We start from the raw sequence: 18,847 nt of genomic DNA, 5'->3' as shown, positions 1-18,847 counted from the left end.
ATTTAATATCCAAGTCTGGTTTAGCAAATATAACACTACCGTATTGCTCGTGTGGTCTCTCAGCTAATTTCATGCCATGAATTTTTGGTCTACTGCTGTTTACCCCTCTGTGTCTCCTGGATAACTAAAACATCACACGTCTGCTAATAAAACTTCCTTTTCGGATGACAGTCCTTCAATATTTATTGAAGTCGACTTAAAAGCTAGCCTTGAAGAAGGCTGATTTATAGTTCGCATGATTGTTCCAGTAGCTGAAGGATTAGCCAACATTGCCCAGGGTATGCCCGATTGCGATTTCTGAGTGATCGCTTTTGTATATAACGCAATCTATGAGGAGGCTCCTTCAATGTACCCCACTTCAGTGATGTAACATTATTTAAATTAAGGGGATATTAAATCCCACAATGTTTTTTTCCACTGTGTCTATTCTACATGTACATCAATGTTCATTGCTTCATTCCTCCACTTTCTGTTGCACTTGCTAATACAAGAGCAGTAGCTGCCCAGCATTCCCTTTATGTGCAACTGCAAAGCCAAATGTGCTTCTCCTCTGCCTATTCCATCTACTTCTGGAATTCTCATTCCCAAACCTACAACTCTTTAAAAAAAAAAAAAAATCAATAAACTTTTATCTCAGCCTCCACTTGCACTCAACACACTGTAAAAATATTTATGTAGCTCTAAAAGTCCAAATATTTTCACATAAAGTTTACCAAGGTCAGCCCAGTAAGACCTGCGACTTGTAAATAGATGTATGTTATATGTAAATAATCCCAATGGGAATTTGTATATTGCTCTATGCCAAATAAGGGGATATTTCCGCTGCTAGAACGAATAGGATTTAGGGAGTGTAGGAGAAAAACAAAGGAAGGTCAGTCAGAGAAAAGGATCAAGGGATTTCAGTGAAATGTTTGGGGTTCACATATCTCCGCACAAGGATTTGGAAGTGACTGAATAAAAGGCGTGGGTGAAAAGATCGCATCATCGGTTCAGAAATTTTCGTCAGTGATCCAGAGGTGATTGGGAAGTTGCCAACGGTTGTTCGGCAGATGTAAGCCATCGAGGACACGACGTCCAGAGAAATCATGCCAGTGATCTGAAAGGTGACGAGGAGCCGATCTGCCAGGCAAAACTGATAGTTGATGACGAATTGACGAGTCTTCGCCGGGAGCTGTTGTCAGAGGGAAGAAATTGCTCCGTTAATCCAACGCGCATTCAAGCATTTCACAAGCCGATAATCTTCGCCTGAAGTGTGGCAGGACAGAGTATTCTAGAAACATCAGTAGACCTAATGCTGGTGTAAAGAGGGATTGAAAAACCTGACATGGAAGAAAAAGGGAAAAGAAGTCCAGCCAAGTACACAGTGGGTAGCAGCTATAAAGTGAGTTGACTCGTTTGTTAAATTTCCTTGAACTTTTAAGAGAACTCTTATTAGTGGACTGTAAGTAGAGGCTGATCTTCTTTCACTCTGCCTTATCCCATGTTAAACGGGGTCGGCACACCAATCTTTAACCTTCCTCTTCCAAGTTCTCCGGTCCAGGGCATCCTTCAGACTCCATCCTTTCTCCCTAAGATCCTCTGTCATCTTATCCCTCCACCTGAGCTTGGGCCTGCCTCTTTTCCTCCAACTCCATATACTCCACTCATTTACCAACATACTCCTCACCCTTCCTCTCAACATGTCCAAACCACCTCAGCCTACTTTCTTGTATCTTCTTGCCAATTGGTCCCACCTTAACCGTCCCTCTGATGTAGTCATTCCTTATCCTGTTCTTTTTTGTCACACCACTCATCCATCTCAACATCCGCATCTCTGCTACCTCCATCTTCCTCTCCTGTGCCTTGGTTATAGGCGTCTCCGCACCATGGAGCATCACCGGCCTCGCCACAATCTTATAGAGCTTTCCTTTCCTCTTACAACTCACTCTCTTGTCGCACAGGACCCCGCTCATCTTCCTCCAATTCATCCAACCGCATGTTATTCGGTACTGTATTTCCTCATCCAGGTCACCATTCCTCTTGACAACCGACCCAAGGTACTTGAATTTCTTCCCTGAAATTAGCCTTTCACCCTGGAGTCGTATGACGATATCCTCGTCACTCCCTGTTGACATATATTCAGTCTTCACCCGGTTAATTCTCATGCCGCTCTCCTGCAATGCCTTTCTCCACTCTTCCAGGGTATTTTCAAGCTTCTCTCGGGATGATTCGCATAGAACAATGTCATCGGCAAACAGCATGTTCCATGGTGCCTCCTTCTTGACATCCTCCACTAGTACATCCATGACCAGGTCAAAGAGGTAGGGGCTCACAGCTGACCCTTGGTGTAGCCCTACGACAATAGGGAATCCTTCTGTCATGCCGACAGTAGACCTGACCTGAGTTTCTGTTCCCTCATACATCTCCTTCACCAACCTCACGTACTTCTCCAACACCCCCTTCTTCCTCATACACCTCCATACCTCCTGCCTGGCTACTCTGTCATATGCCTTTTCCAGATCTATAAACACCATGTGCAGATCCACTTGCATCTCTCTATATTTCTCCATCAATCGCCTTAGCGCAAATATTGCATCCGTTGTCCCTCTTCCTGGCATAAATCCAAACTGCTCCTCACCAATTTTCGTTTCCTGCCGTAACCTTGCTTCAATTACTCTTTCCCATATTTTTAATGTGTGTGACATCAGCTTGATTCCTCTGTAGTTGCCACAGTCTTGAACATCTCCTCTTCCTTTGTAGATTGGGATGAGAATACTTTTCCTCCATTCCTCTGGTATCTTTTCCTGTTGGGCTATTTTACATCAGATCCCATAACATATCCACGCCCTCACTGCCCAAACTTTTCCATACTTCCCCAGGTATCTGGTCTGCTCCCACAGCCCTTCCATTCTTCATTTTTCTCAGTACCCAAACCACTTCCTCTCTACTTATGTCTTGCACCGGTCTCTCATTTACCTCTCCATCCTCGCACCTCTCTCTTGGATTCTCATTTAGTAGTTTTCGGAAATATTCTTTCCATCTTCCTCTGATTTTGTCCTTGTCTTGTAATACTACTCCTGAGGCATCCTTTATCTGCTTGAGTGATGTTATGTCTTTCAAGGCCTTATCTCTGGCTTTCGCTATTCTCAACAACTGAGCTTCGCCACCGTTTCTCTCTAGTTCTTCATAAACCTCATCAACTGCTCTCGCTTTTGCCCTTGCCACAGCTCTCTTTGCTAATCTATAAGCCTCCTTGTCAGCTCTAGTTCCAGTCATGTCCCATTTTTTCTTTGCCTCTTTCTTTTCCTTGATCTCCAACTGCACCTCCTCATTCCACCACCATGCCTCCTTATCCTCAGGTGGTCCCTTTCCTGATGTTATACCACGCACCTCTTCTCCAATTTTTCTAATATTCCGACTATTACGTCCCACCATTCTTCCACATCCTCTGGTAACTTCATTTCTTTCAATACCTCTTCTTTAAACTTATTCCTTGGTCCTTCCTCTTCCAATTTCCACCACTTTATTCTCCTCTATACCCACCACTTCCGTCTATTCTTCTTTTCCCCTTTTATATCACAGTCTACCACAACCAACCTGTGCTGTGCTGCTACACTTTCTCCATTAATCACTTTACAGTTTTTCACCTCCTTCAGATGTTTCCTACGGCATATAATATAGTCAATCTGACTCATTCTATCCCCGCTCTTATGGGTTATCAGATGCCCAACTCTCTTCTTGAACCACATGTTAGCTATAGCCTTAAAGATTATAAAGTAATTAAGTGTCAGGAATTTTTAGTTTGAAATAAGTCATAGTGTAACTGTTTGCTGAAACTTGCCTATAGAATATTCCCAGCCTAGAAAGGAAAGAGCAATTGTGTGTAAAAGATATTGTTTATGTGTTCGATGAGTAAGAGTAAGAGTCACATTTATACTGAGCAATCACATTGCTCAGTATAAATGTGATTTGTGTGAGAAAATGCAGGAACTTAACTAGTCTATTTATGCAGATTTGAATTGTGATGTTTCTTTTTATTATTGAAAATGCAGTGTAAAATTTGTCTTATGTGAATTAAATCTTTGTTGTTTAAATATTAATAGTGTTGCCTGATATTTTAATTCTTTGATGCACTGTTCTAAAAAAAACAACCGAGCTTGTGAGCGGGGAAGATAGATAATTAATACGAGAATTAGATAAAGGGATAGCCACGACTGTACATAAGAGTAAGGAATGATATCTACCGAAAGTAGTAATATTTAATGCCAAAAAAGGATTTCCTCAGGTGCAGTGACTAATTCAAATAAATATCTAGAGATCCTTGGTATAATAAAAATAGGATTACTGGAGGTAAAAATAAGGAACAGGAGGATATAAGTTTAAAGTTAATAGAGTTGTATAAGGGAAAGAGACAAGTTAAAGATTTGGGAATTGACGATAAGATAAAAGAGAGAGAAAAGAAATAGAGAGTAATAAGAGATATACAAAAATAAAATAAAAGATAAAGTAAAATACAGAAAAAACCCTAAGATATTACAATGGCGCAGTAACGACAGGATATTGAAAAAATAAGGAACGACTGGATATTAAAAAATTAAGGAACAACTGGATAAAAAAACACACTCAAGTTAACACAGCATTGATGCACTTATATGTTTTTTGACCTCTTATATATATGGAATCAGTATTAAAAAAAAACATCACTGGTTACCCTTCTTTTTTTGAGACACTGCTTTGTCATACACAACTTGCTGGTATTGTTCAGTGAGAAAATCTCTGATCCATCTGACCAATATACTATCCACTCCTATCCCTTGTAGCTTACACACCAACCTATAATTCGATGTTCTATGAAATCCTTATCACCAAATGCAACTAACCAACCTCTGCATTACCTTGACTACAACTGTAGATAGACTGGTATAAAACTGGAAACTTCTGTCCTAGAACCATGCTTGTGTAGCGATACTATTTTGCCTTCTTTCTCACTTCAAGACTTTCATTAAATAACTAGGTCAAGGGTGTAACTGTTTTGCATATTCCATAAAAATTTGGTGATAAATCATTAATTCCCACAGCCTTATTAACATCTAACCCAAGCAAAACCTGATTCTTTCAGTTTTAATTCTCCTTTACATTTTGCACAGTATCTTTTACACTAGCATGATATACACTGATTAAGTGCTCAATAAATAACTATTCACTAATGTCAACCTGCCATAAATACTCTTCCTCTTGCTTGCCATATAGTAAAAGAATTATCCTTGGCCTGACTGGTCAATCTCTTCTCAAACTGCACTTTTTCTTTCTGTACTTTGTCACCTTCCTGGCCTGAACTTTATATTCCTCATGCATCTGATTGCCACTGACTGTCTTCTACATCCTCCAGAACATCTTTTCCAACACTGCTTGCTTGTTTTCATTGTTCATCCATTTATATGCTTAAATCTTGGTATGCAGTTATACATTGTGTCGGATATTGCCTTATCAATTTCCATGCTGTATTAATCAACATGTTTTCTCTGCAACTCAATCAACCTGACATATTGGTGCTAGTTGACTATGGAGCTTCCCAGCCAGCATAGGTTGGTAGAGCCTCTGCTACTAATGGCTCATGCAAAAAGTTAAGCAAGTTTGAGCACAGTTAGTAGTTGGAAGGAGTTCAAGCATTTGATGCTGTTGGGACACTCTCCCTCGATGGATTTTTGGACTCCCTGGAGATGTCGCATAAATAATAATCACCCACCTTATAATTCCACATATATCCTTTTTCACCAGTAAGTCTTTTCTTGTTTCACCACTTTTTTTAACCAAGCACCTCATGATCATTCTCACTGAGTGAGAATCATAATGAGGTGACAGTGTTAATACCTCATTAACAATGACATCTTTGTGAGGATATGACCAAATCCAACACTAAAACCTCAAGTTACTTCCATCACATGTGCTTAAGATAGCAATTCCTTAGAAATTAAACAAATTCATTCTCCTTGTGCCCATCTAATGTTCTGTTAATTTCAACTTCACACGGCTCAAAATAAAAATCTTCATATATACTAGCATTTTCAGCTTCCATTCTTTGTGGACATTCCTCTGCTATCGTTAACATCACCACCACCTTCTCCTCTTTTCACCTTCCTATTTCTATTCCAGACAATACATCACCCTCAGACAACCAAGCTTCACTTGCACCAATTATCTTTGGGTGTAGTGACTGGTGATGGAAGTTTTCAGGTGCAAACTTTGTTTGCTTATACTTGGATAAAGGATAAAACCAAATATGTAATTGGTAGCACAGCCAAGTGAAAAAACTTCCATCAACTATCTCTAATCCAGAGAATTTTAATAATAAGGTGTTGACACCTTTTGGCAACTAGTATATGGTGATATGACTAATACTCACCTTAGTATTACCACCTCTGGGTCTAGCTCCCACTGATGAGACCTCAATAAAGGTCGAAACTGGTCTGGGTAGTGATTCTTTCCATAATGCATAGCATTATACATACCCATAAGGACCTTTAGTACCCATAATGCTTTGCATTATGGGTACTAAGGCAAATGATCAGAACTTATACCACCTTTACCACGAGTTGCCCCAGTCCTGAAAATATTTCAGGCACAAACTTTGTTTGATTACACTTGTATAAAGGATTTAACCAAATATGTAATTGGGTGTACTGACTTAGTCAATGCAACAAACTCAGTTCCTTTATTTGTAATGCTCCTGTCACTAGCACACAAACATAACTGTCCCACTGTCTTTGGGACCATCCACTATCACTCTACTCTCGCTGCTATAGCACAGCCCTCTCTCTTGTGTGATCACTACCATTTCCTTGATCCTGACTGATTGCAATTCATATCTTCTCATCCTCACCTTTGCTGCACTTTGTCCTGCCATAAGAATTTTAAGATTCAGTCAGTTGAATAATGAACCTCCCACAATAAGTCTGCTAATTCCATGGAGGATGCAATAATAATAATAATAATAATTATGTTAACCTTGTATCCATCTTCCTCCTGTCCTTCTACAACTCTTCATTGTGCTATCTTGATTTCTCCTTTTGATTGTTAGCTACACTATCTTCATTTTGATTCTGTGCTTTCTCAGCAAAAATAGTTTCTCTAAATGTCTCACACCAAACCCATTCAAATGTAATCCATCAACCTTAAACCATTCCAACTTCCCTTCAATTTCATTCTATAAATTCACAAATTGAACATCCTTTGCTTCACACAACTCAGCCATCTTGCAGTTCATTATCTCTGCTCTCCGCAACTCGCTATTATCATAGCTGGGCAACATACTAACTGCTTTCCTAACAACACTATTAATCTCCCACAACAGTTTCCTCAAATCCCTATTCACATTCATTCTAAGTCATCTGAAGCTCATTCCTTGTATGCAAAAGTATCAGCTATTTGTTTCAATGTTACACCTGGAAAACATGTTCAGTGTACTATGTTATTCCCCATACAACACTATACAATTATCCATTTATATTAGCCAGACCAAAACAACTTAATTAAATAAAAATGCAGGTGCATGTAACTTTCAGTTTATTTGTTTAATCACATATTTATTTAAAATTTCCATTTCTTTTATTTACTGAAATTTTGGTGAGCTAAGTATTACCAAAAAAAGTACATATCCTTATTTATTAGTATAATTCAAACCCTACAAATCCTCCTACTCTGCATATGTCATTAAAGCAATTACTAAACAGAAAATTTAAACAGTGCCAGAAATTTGTCTATTTTTAAAATATAGTAAACAATTACTGTACATCACATCATTAAGAGCTGCACTGAAACTCTGCATAAACATGAGAGAAGTACTATGTCTCCAGAATTATCAAAATGGTTTCATATAATCTAAACACACTACCATCATGCACTTGATAATCTTCTATAAATTTAGCAACTATTCATAGATCATTCTTACTGTTATTTTTTTAAAAGTAAGATCTATTCCTTACTCTCAATTGCCACTTATTCTTGTCATATTTTCTGTCCACTGATGCTTTTGTAAATATTCACATTTTTTGTCTGATTTTTATAATTTTTGCTCCGAATAATTTAACAAGCATGTCTCTAATGCTGGTATAATTACTGGTATCAATATTACTATTATTACGGGCAACTCCAGAGTGTCCTTAGACTCATCGAGGGAGGCCCTAAACATCATGTCCACACAACTATACGACATTCTCACAGTATCTATCATACCTTGCCTTGAACTCGCTCATCGTCATAGCACTCACAACAGACTCTGGCAGCTTATTCCACTCATTTACCACTCTAAAAGTAAAGAACCCAGCTCCAACATCCCTGCTAACCACACTCTTACCCAGCTTCCATAGGTGTCCCCTAGTTCTCCCACCACCAGTCCTGATCTCAAAAATATCCTCTGAATTAATCCTATAGAAACCCTTTAGCAATTTGAAAGTCTCAATCATATCTCCCCTTTTCTGCCTATCAACTGATTTCTGCAACCTGTTCTCATATGGTTCATTCCATAGACCTGCTATCATCTTAGTCACTCGCCTCTGGATCCTCTCCACCTGCTCCCCATCAAGAAGGAACCTAGGTGACCAAATCTGGGCACAGTAGTCAAGATGAGGTCTTATCAAGGCTCGGTACAGAGGTACAATAACTTGCTTGTCTCTGCTCGTCAATGTATTTTTCAACAACCAAGTGAGTTGATAAGCTGATTTAGCTACTTTTGCAATGTGCCCCCTAAACTTCATCTCCCTACCCACCAACACTCCCACACCCCTGGCCTCATCAATCTCCTGGAGTACAGTTCCACCAATGTGGTATACTGCTGCTAATCTTTTCACCCCAAAATGCATAACCTTACATTTTGTCACATTAAATTGACATCCATTCTCCTTAGCCCAGAACTCCAATCTGTCCAAGTCGTCCTGAAAGATTTTGACATCTTCTGCATTCACTATTGCCCTACCTAACTTTGCATCATCAGTGAACAAATGAACTGTTCCTCTTAGATCCTTCCCTATATCATTAATGAACAAATTGAACAGCAGTGGTCCAAGAACAGAACCCTGCAGCACACCACTAGTCACAGGCTGTCTTTTGGACTCTACTCCTGAATAAACTACTCTGATATCTATCAGCCACCCACCTATCCATCTCACCAACCTTATATCCATTCCCATATGTTGTAGTTTACGGATTAGAATTCCATGTGGTATCCTGTCAAATGCCTTAGCCAGTTCCAGCAGTATCACTGTAAACCCATTTCCCTTATCCAGTTCAGCCGTCACTGTGTTATAAAACTTGAGCAAGTTACTGAGGCATAATCTACCTTTCACAAAGCCATGCTGTCCCCCATACAGTATCTCATTTTCATCAATCCATTCCTGTATTTTTCCCTTGACTACTTTCTCCAAGACCTTGACAACGACTCCTGATATGCTGATCGGTCGGTAATTTGTAACCGTAGTCTTGGATCCTCCTTTATGCAGTGGAACTATTTTCCACACCTTCAGGACTAAACCAGACCCGAGACTCAGATTAAACAACATGGTCAAGGGCACTGATAATTCTTTAGCCGCTTCACGCAAGACCCGTGCCGGTATACCATCCAATCCCACAGATGTATTCACATTCTGTAATAGACTATTCACCTCCACTTCATTCATCACAATTCCTGTAAAAACTAATGGTTCCTTCATATTTTCAATGTCACCACCTGGATGATATACTTTTGCAAAGTGCTCGCTCAGCAACTCCACTATATTGACTGATTCAGTGACCTCCTTACCATCGTCATTCCTTAAAATCATTTTGCCGTGTACAGTTTTTTTTTTTGCTTGCAGCATATTGAAAGAACTGTTTGGGATTCTCCTTAGCTTGCAGCTAGTTTCCTTTCACAATCCGCTTTTGCTTTTTTTACCACACTCGTTACCCTTCTGGCCTGCACTTTATACCGTTCATGTGCCTTACATATGCTTGACACCTATTCATCATCATCAATGTCCTGATATGTACCCATCATATTAAAGGCATTGTCACTCTATATGTTTTTAACTCATGTGAACAATAGCATTTATACTGGTTCACATTTAATGACTAAACACTGAACAAGAGCTGATCTGTACAAACTCAACCTAGTCATTACAAATGTCTATATCTCAAGGCATTATTATTGTTTTTCTCAACTTCCATGAAGTCATAAGACTCCCTCCAAGAGGTCAATGCTAGACAACACAGTCTATTGCATCACTCCTCAAACTCATCCACTTTCACCATGCTCTCAGGCAGTGCATATCATGCTCCCACCAATCTCAATGCAAGAAAGTTAATTCTTATCTTCTTACTTACCACTTCCTTTTCAACATCCAGGAATGGCCCCTTGTCCTTATTTCTTTCCCTAGTTCTACAATATAAAAAATCTCCCAAGTGTTAATCCAATAATAATTTTTCAGTAGCTTAAATCTTCTATCCACCAATGACTTTTGTATTGTCCTGATATCATTTTCGTTGTACACCTCTGCACCTACTCCAAGGTTATTTCATTCCCTTCAAATCCAAGTGAGAATACGACATTTGAGACCCTCTGATTCCATGACCAAGTGTAACACTCTTGATCCTTGTGTTCATTCCACCACAAGCAACCTAGGACAGTTCTCCCCAAAAATTCAGTATGCTACTTCCTCTATCCAATTTATATTGCTACAACTGAAGTCCCCTATAATTATCACTCACTTTGCATTTGCCAAACTAATTTGTCTAAGCCTGCTTAGACAAATTAGTTTGGCATCATCATCAATATTTCTAGTCTATAGCAGCATCCCATTAAATATTTTGTTGTATAACCTTCTATCTCACACCATATATTCTCAAAGGTATTAGGGTCATTTCTGCTCTGATTCTCTATCTTGAGAAGGCATAATCCATCTGTTACCATAAATAACAATCCACCAACCCATTTAATTTCCCATTCCTGCAAAAAATTGTTATATTGTTCAATTTTTATTTCCATCAGCATCCTCCTCAGTTAACCAAGTTTCACTGATATTAACAATCTTCATAGAGTGAGTCAATTGACACCATAAACTGATTTCCTTTATTCCAAATACCTCTTACATTTCTATACAGAAAAACCAGTGTATTGCCAGTATTCATATAGCTATAATTACTCCCCACATACTGCACTCGGCTCTGCAATATAGTATACACCATTTCATTTCTCAAGCTACTACAATCAACTTTTGTGGGATCATCCTACGGAAACTGATTGGCAAACAGTGGCTTGAGAAATGAGATGGCATATAATTATTATTATTTTACTCATTTTTGCAATATATTCTCTGAACTTCAACTTTGTTTACCATCATCACCACAAATTCCTAACCTCGTCAATTTCCTACAGTCCAGTTGCACTAACCTTACACTTTACCATATTAAATTAATAACTATTTTCTTCTACTCACACTGCTAATCTATTTATATCCTTCTACAAGATCTCTATTATTACTTTTATTAAACTGCCTTCACTTCCTGGTTTGGCATTATTAGTAAATAACTAAATATTCTCCTCAAATGATTCCTAATATCTATTACTGCATAAATAAAATAGCAGCACTTTCAATACAAAGTTCCATTGGCCCCTGCATTGTTATGGATTTTACTCCACCACACTACACTGTGATGTCCTTCAGCCATCCTCTTATGTATGTCACCATCTTTATATCAATACCCCCCCTCCTATTTCCTCAATTTATGTAATACAATTCCATGCAGTGTCTTTTCAAATGCCTTTGCAAAGTTTGACAGTAATATGGTGTAGCCATTCCTTTATTCAACTCAGGTGTCATTTTATTGTAAAACATGTAAGTAAATTAATAAGGTAAAACTTATCCTTCACAAAATTATGCTGTTCCTCAGTGAATAACATATTCCTATCCACCTATTGCTGAATTCTGCCTTAAATCAACATTTTCAATACTCTGTAACTACCATTCCAGAAATACTATTCAGCCTGTAATTTACTACTTCTGTTTTATGTAATGGAATTACCTTGCCCCCTTTTTATTCCCTTGGGATCTCCAGAGCTGATACTTAAATTCAAAAAAAAAAAAGTTGATCTGAGGCTGGTGCTTCATAATATCCAAATCACCACCAGTTTATTAGTCTTTGCCACATCAGCAACTCAACTGTTCCTTCTACTTCTGTCATCTTCCTTCCATCAACATTCATTAAATTTTTTTTTCTGTAATTATTCTTCCTCGTACTTGAGCCTGGCCCATTTCAAATGTTCTCTTTTTCAGTTGAGGATAGGGACACACAGACTATTGATCGCTGAGTGGAAGTGGATATCAACATTCCTGTAGTTGACGCAAGATCAGATCACAGCCTATGCGGGGTAGCACTTCTGTTTTGGCAAACAGATAAATTGAAGATAATCTGTCACCGCTGCAGTTGTAGCCCTTGGCCTTTATTCTCTGGGATGCCAGTCTGTGACTAATGAAATTGGTTCCAGTCTCTGTGAACCATGGAATGACTCACCATCTGGCTACCTCTGCCTGACTTTGCCACCACCCCTCCACGCAAAGAAACCACTCCTCACCCTCTTGCTCACAGCTTCCTTTTGTATATTCCAGGGATGGCCCCTTGTCATTGTCCCTTCCTGCTGCTCCACCAAGTGAAAGAACTCCCCCAGTGTCTACCCTATAACTGCCTCTCAACAGTTTAAGAGTCTCGATCATATCATGTCTCCTTCTTCTATCCGCTACACTCTGCAGTCCACATTCCCTCAGCTGATCCTCATAATTAACATTGTACAGTCCTGAAACCATCTTTGTTATCTGCCTCTGCACTCTTTCCACAGTTAATTTATACCCTTCAAATCCTGGGGATCAAATTTGAGAACAATAGTCTAAGTTTGATCAGGATCTTATACAACAGAATGATAACTCTTCTATCTAAGTAGGTCAGCATCCTTCTCAGTGTTGCAGAAATCCTTTGGGTTACCTTCACCACCTTTGCAATATGCCCCATGAATTTCAGTTTTCTATCGATCATTACCCCAGATCTCGTCTCCCCCTACTTCCTCCAGTACAGCTCTTCCAATCGAGTATGCAGCTCCCATCGATGTATCCCAAACTTCAAGACTACATTTTGCTGCATTAAACCAACACTTCCATTCATTCGCCCATCTGTCTAGTTTATTCAAATCCTCTTGCAGGGCTGCCACATCTGTACTATTACTAATAACCCTTCCCAGCTTCACATCATGTGCAAACAACTGAATATCCCCTTGCAATCCATTGACAATGTCATTGATATAAAGGTTAAACAATACAGGTTCCAGTACTGAGCCCTGTCGAACCCCACTTGTTACCTTCTGCTTCCTTCATATTGCCCCACAAAAAAGCTTAGAAAAAGTTCCTCTAGGTGGGAACTGGACTTGAACTTAAGTCTATCTTCGGGTGGCTTAGCACTGAGGAGTGCAAACAACACTTCCACTGAGCTACACAGAATCATATATTTATATTCCCCAAACTCAACACTCATCTTGCAAAAAATCTGCTTGTCACCTCTTTGCTCAAACTACAATTTCTTCCAGTGGTTTATTTATTCTGCAGTTAATATAAAATTAAATTTCAATTTCATGTAAACCTTAAATATTTTTCATTACAACTACTGCAATTTTGGTTACTGGCATGTGGTGTTATTAAATACAAAATTAAAATAAAATGACAAAATAATGAAAAAGGCTGGCTAATATATTATTATATTATTAGTTATTTTCCTAGATACTCTAGATACATTTTTCTAGATAGCTAAAACAAACAAACAAAACTTTTTGTTTTATTTTTCATGTTTTTTTTTTTATGTTTATCAATTTTATTTTCCTATATTCAATCAGTCCCATTCCTTCTGTTGGGCTTAAAATGTATTCCATATGTTAGCTTTTGTCTTTACTGCTTACATGATGTGAATAACAATACTAATAATTATTGGTGTTACTCAGATGAAGACCAAAATGGTAAGGTGCTGCTAAATGATAATTATGAGATGTTATACTGGATAAGGGCAATATTGTTCAGGAAAAAGGAAGGATATCAACTATATATATATAAAAAGATACGCCAAAATTTGAAACATTTTTTGTCTCTTCATTGTTTTGAGCTGGGTCAAGCCGAAATTTGAAACATTTTATGTCACGTTTTTTGTCTCTTCATTGTTTTGAAACGTCCAACAATGTGTTTGCCTTCATGAGACAACAATTTGTTGGATGTTTCAAAACAATGGAGAACCAGCTTACCAGTCTGGAACTTAGGAAATTGGGCACCGTAGGTGCCAGACCCCAATCGTGTGTGTGTGTGTGTGTGTGTGTATGTATATATATATATATATAAGGATAAGATATAATATTATTCAATACTAAACACAAAGAAAAACTTCTAAAATGCAGGCAATTTCAAGTAGGTGATGTTGGCAAGTTTCAAAATGGGGAAATGAACAATGAATTTATTGTGCCTGTGGTCCACAGAAGGTTTTCCTAAGGAAAAAATGGAGGAATTTTTTGAGGCATTAGAGAAAGCAGCTGACACAAAGAAAAAGGAAAAGCTGGTCCTTGTTGGAGAACTACACAGCAGACTCAGATATGATTACCAGACATAAAAGAGCAAAGCTAATAATAAGGGTAAATACCTACTGGATTTCTGTTCAGGACATGGAATAGTCATTACTAACACCATTTTCAACATAAAGTTGTGCAAATATTTACATGGAGAGAAGACAAAGGAAATAAAGTCTTGCTTTGTTATTGCTGATAGCACTATCTTCATGCTGGTGGAACATGACGACTATACAGCAGATTTGAAATAAGAGATGATATCATTAAGTTTTCAGTAAGATAAAATCTCATCTTCCTTTTTCCCTCTTACCTTGCGGTGTCAAGGGTTTATTAATCATCAGACCTCAAACCGTTCACAGGATAATGTGGTCAGCCTTACGCCCCAGTGCACCCAATGTCCGTAGTGTTGAGTTCTCAAGGCCAGTTTGCCTGCTTTCCGGGATGAAAAACTCCAGAATAAACTGGGGAAAAAACTGCTGTCCACATCTAAGACCGGCTAACTTGGCTATGGCTGAGGAAGATCCTTCAGCTCCTCACATCACCGACGGGAATCGAACCTAGGATACTCCTTCCCCAGGCATATGGTGGCGAAGCACACAGCCACTAGGCTAACCACACGGACCTAAGATAAAATTATTATTATTATTTGACACCTCCAAGAAGTCCCAAATTCATCGAGGGAGGGCACCTACTTTACAACCACCACCAGTAGTATTTTCACAGACAATCACAAACATCCATGCCTGTAGTGGGATTCAAAGCCTCAACCTTTTGGCTGGAAAAAAGTTACACTGACCACTTGGCCAACCAAGCTGGCAATGAACTTCATATTAAAAAATATATATATGTACAAAGTTTTAAAAAAGAATCAAAGTTGAACTGATTTAAGAAAAAAATGAAAATGTGAAAACATGAATCAAACCTTGGAAGCTCAGTGGCAAATTGTGAAGATAACCTTGAATGAATGATTCATTCAAGGTTGCATGTGGTGAAGTTGTTTGCAAAGCTAGAAAAATCTGAAATTCATGGCACTCACAAAGTTAAAGAAATCGTCCTGGAAAAAAAAGAATCACATGAAAAGTTAATGCAAGCAGTTAGTAAGTGCTTTAAGATATATTATTATTATTATTATTCCTGATACCTCCAAGGAGTCCGAAGACTCATCGCGGGAGGACATCTTCAACTGTCTCTACACCTTACCTCTACTACGAATCAACGCCATCTACCGCCCACCTCCAACACCACCACAACTAGTAATTTTTGTCTGTAAATTGCGTGTGTTCTGAAGGGCCGATTTGTATGTATGCGGGATGAAAAACCCGAGTTTCCGGGAGAAAAAACCCTGCTACCTCCGTATGAGATCGGCTAACTCACCATCGATTGAAATCGACCAGATAAAGATTCCTCCCGTCGCGACGAGAATCGAACTTAGGCCTATTCCAATCGAAGGGCGCAATGTACCGTCGTTCTTCCAATTGCGCTACGGAGGCGCTTAATATAATACATAGAAAATGTAAGAAACGTAAGCTATGTGTAAAATAATTATCAAGGTGGCAGCAAAATATTCTAGAGTCCATTGAAAAAGTTTAAAAATGTAAAAGGAATCAAAGATGATAAAGGTGACATGAAAACCGAATACATTCTATATGTCTGGAATAATTACTTTTGAAAGACTGATATATATGAAATGACAGCATGGTGGCAGAAAATATTCAAGAGGAATGCAATCAGGAATACATGTCAATACTTGAGCTAGAAAATGTCACTGGAAACCTGAAATGTGGAAAAGTGAATTAGAGTATATAATATTCAATCCTCAAATATTGAATTATACAGACCAAACAAGACCAGAATTTGATTTTTACTTTAAAAACAAATAGGTGAGAAATCATGGGAATATAACAAGGAATGTTATATTCCCATGATTCCGGAACTATAAAACATATTAAAGTTTTATAGTTCCGGAAGAGGCATACAATACAATATTTGATTAAAATGCTAAATTACTCTGAATGTATTTAAGTTGCATTATGTTGTTTCAGGAACTTGACAATGTAAACTGAATAATTTCCAACATTTCATCAAAGTTAAATTGACATCTTCAAGGATTAATACATTTGTATCAACACATACATTCAAGCACACTTCAGTAAATGAGAAATACAGTCCTAAGCCACCTATTGGCTTTGGTTGGGTATTAATCCCTAAAAGTTGCCAATTTAACTTTGGTGAAACATTGGAAATAAGTAAATTTTTAGTTTACTCAATCTATGTTGTCAATTTCCAGAAACATCATCATCACATATGATAATCAACATATAAGTCTAAACACCAGGATATATTTATGCTGAAATTCTGCAGTTAGAACTCGAGGTACAGGAAAATGGTTTGATATAAAATCAGGTATAGGCAAGAATGCAACCCTATTCATCATCATCTATATGGATCACATTATTGAAATAAACTGGCATTAAATTTGATATCAAAATTAAATACATTCAACTCAGATCTTTATACAGATCTGATACGTCTTCAGTAACAAATTAACTTAACAAATTTTGCCATAAAAATCACCAATAAAAAGACAAATATAAAAATAGGAAGAAACATAGAAAACATTAACTGCATTTAATGGTGTGTCTATAGAATAAGTAAAATATTTCAGCTATTTAGGTGCAATTTTTAGTGAAGATAGTAATTAAATTTGTAAATAAGTAATAGAACAAGCAGGGTTGGTATGATGGGGAGTTAGATGAATAAATTTATATCGAACTAAAAGCGATTTGGTTTATATGGATTTATATAGAAGCAATTCAGGCTATGACACCAGTGTGTTATGAATGTTAATTGCATGGGTTTTAATGGCTGGTTTGCCTGCTTTGAAGGATAAGAAACCCAAGTTTCCAGGAGGAAAAACTGGCTAACACACTCCTTTAGTTGAAAATCCCTGATAAAGGTTCTTCACATCCTAGACAGAATTTGAACTCAGGTCTTTCCAACCAAAGAGCATCAATGAGACCAACTAAGAGTTCGAAATAAAACAGGTGATGAAACTGTAAAAGACTAGACCACAGATATGAGAGTTCTGAGAAAAATTATGGAAGTGAGCAGATGGTATCAATAGCATAATCACATCAGAAATGAAGATACTAGGAAGGAACTTGACATTGTTACCATTCAGGAATATGTCAGCAGAACTAATCTAAGATGCTATGATCACTTCAATAGGAGAGGAAAGCCTATCAAAACAGATGTTTGGTGCCAGAATAGCAAGAAAACAACCACAGATGACCAAGTTTGTTGACAATATTGGTGTCCTGACAAATATAGACTAATTTGGAGGAAAACTCAATAGGAAGCATAATAACATAAAGTTAATCATGTAGTACTATCATATTATCCTATAAGCCCTTTGAAGGTGCATATCAGAAATTCAATGATAATAATGTTGTTGAAAAAAAAACCTTAATAATCTAAATTAATTCAATTATTTTTTTAAGAAACATAATTTCTTGTAAAAAATATCTATTGTAGTTTCATGGCAAGTTCTCAAACTAAGGTTACAAAAACCGATGCTAAAATTGTTCTGGGATGGCTTAAAATAATCTAGACCACGTCCTATTTTTATTATCCAACCATTGTTCAGTCTTATTTCTCTGTCATGTAGTGTTGGTAAATACTGAACACTAAGTTCAATATTATAATTTTTCAGATTATCTGCAATGAAATCAATCTTGCTCTTTTGATGAACTGGATCATGATCAGGACCCGTTGTAAGTGTAATCACTCGAAGTTTTGAACAGCATTTCACTAACAGTTCACAAAATCGTAAGAAGTTGTAAATCTGATGAGTAGTACGAATGTATGGATCTTCAATATGCACTTCTGTAACTAAATCATCAAAAAATCGGCTAAAAATTTGACTATAATCATAGCCAGTTGCATCATTGGCTATTTGAATTTGTTCATGGTATGTTCCATTATCTTTTTCTTTCTGTACAAATTCTTTTACAACTTCTGCCCTATCCATATACTGCACTATTTTCTCCCTAATGTGATTTTTCCTTTCATTTTGATTAGTTTCTTTCATTGCATCCAGCAGAAGCTGGATTCCTTCTTGATAACAGGTAAGGGATGGTATATACCGCTTATTCATATCATATTCAACAGCTCGTTTTAATAAAGAAACTGCTGATGCCTCCATACCTACCAGCTGAGCATTATTTCCTGCCTGTGCCATTCTTCTGCTGT

At 37.7% G+C, this 18,847-nt stretch overlaps 1 pseudogene; it reads right to left on the bottom strand.

The window, feature by feature from the left end:
* Positions 1 to 423: 423 nt before the first annotated feature.
* On the bottom strand, positions 424 to 18,836 carry LOC150098827 (MIT domain-containing protein 1 pseudogene; annotated as a pseudogene).
* Between the last annotated feature and the right edge of the window lie 11 nt (positions 18,837 to 18,847).

Source organism: Typopeltis vanoorti, chromosome 15 (genome assembly GCF_054136105.1).
Source record: "Typopeltis vanoorti isolate ZY-2024b chromosome 15, IOZ_Tvanoo_1.0, whole genome shotgun sequence".
NCBI lineage: Eukaryota > Metazoa > Arthropoda > Arachnida > Uropygi > Thelyphonidae > Typopeltis > Typopeltis vanoorti.
Note: the sequence above shows the minus strand (reverse complement) of the source record. Positions and strands in the feature narration are given on the sequence as shown.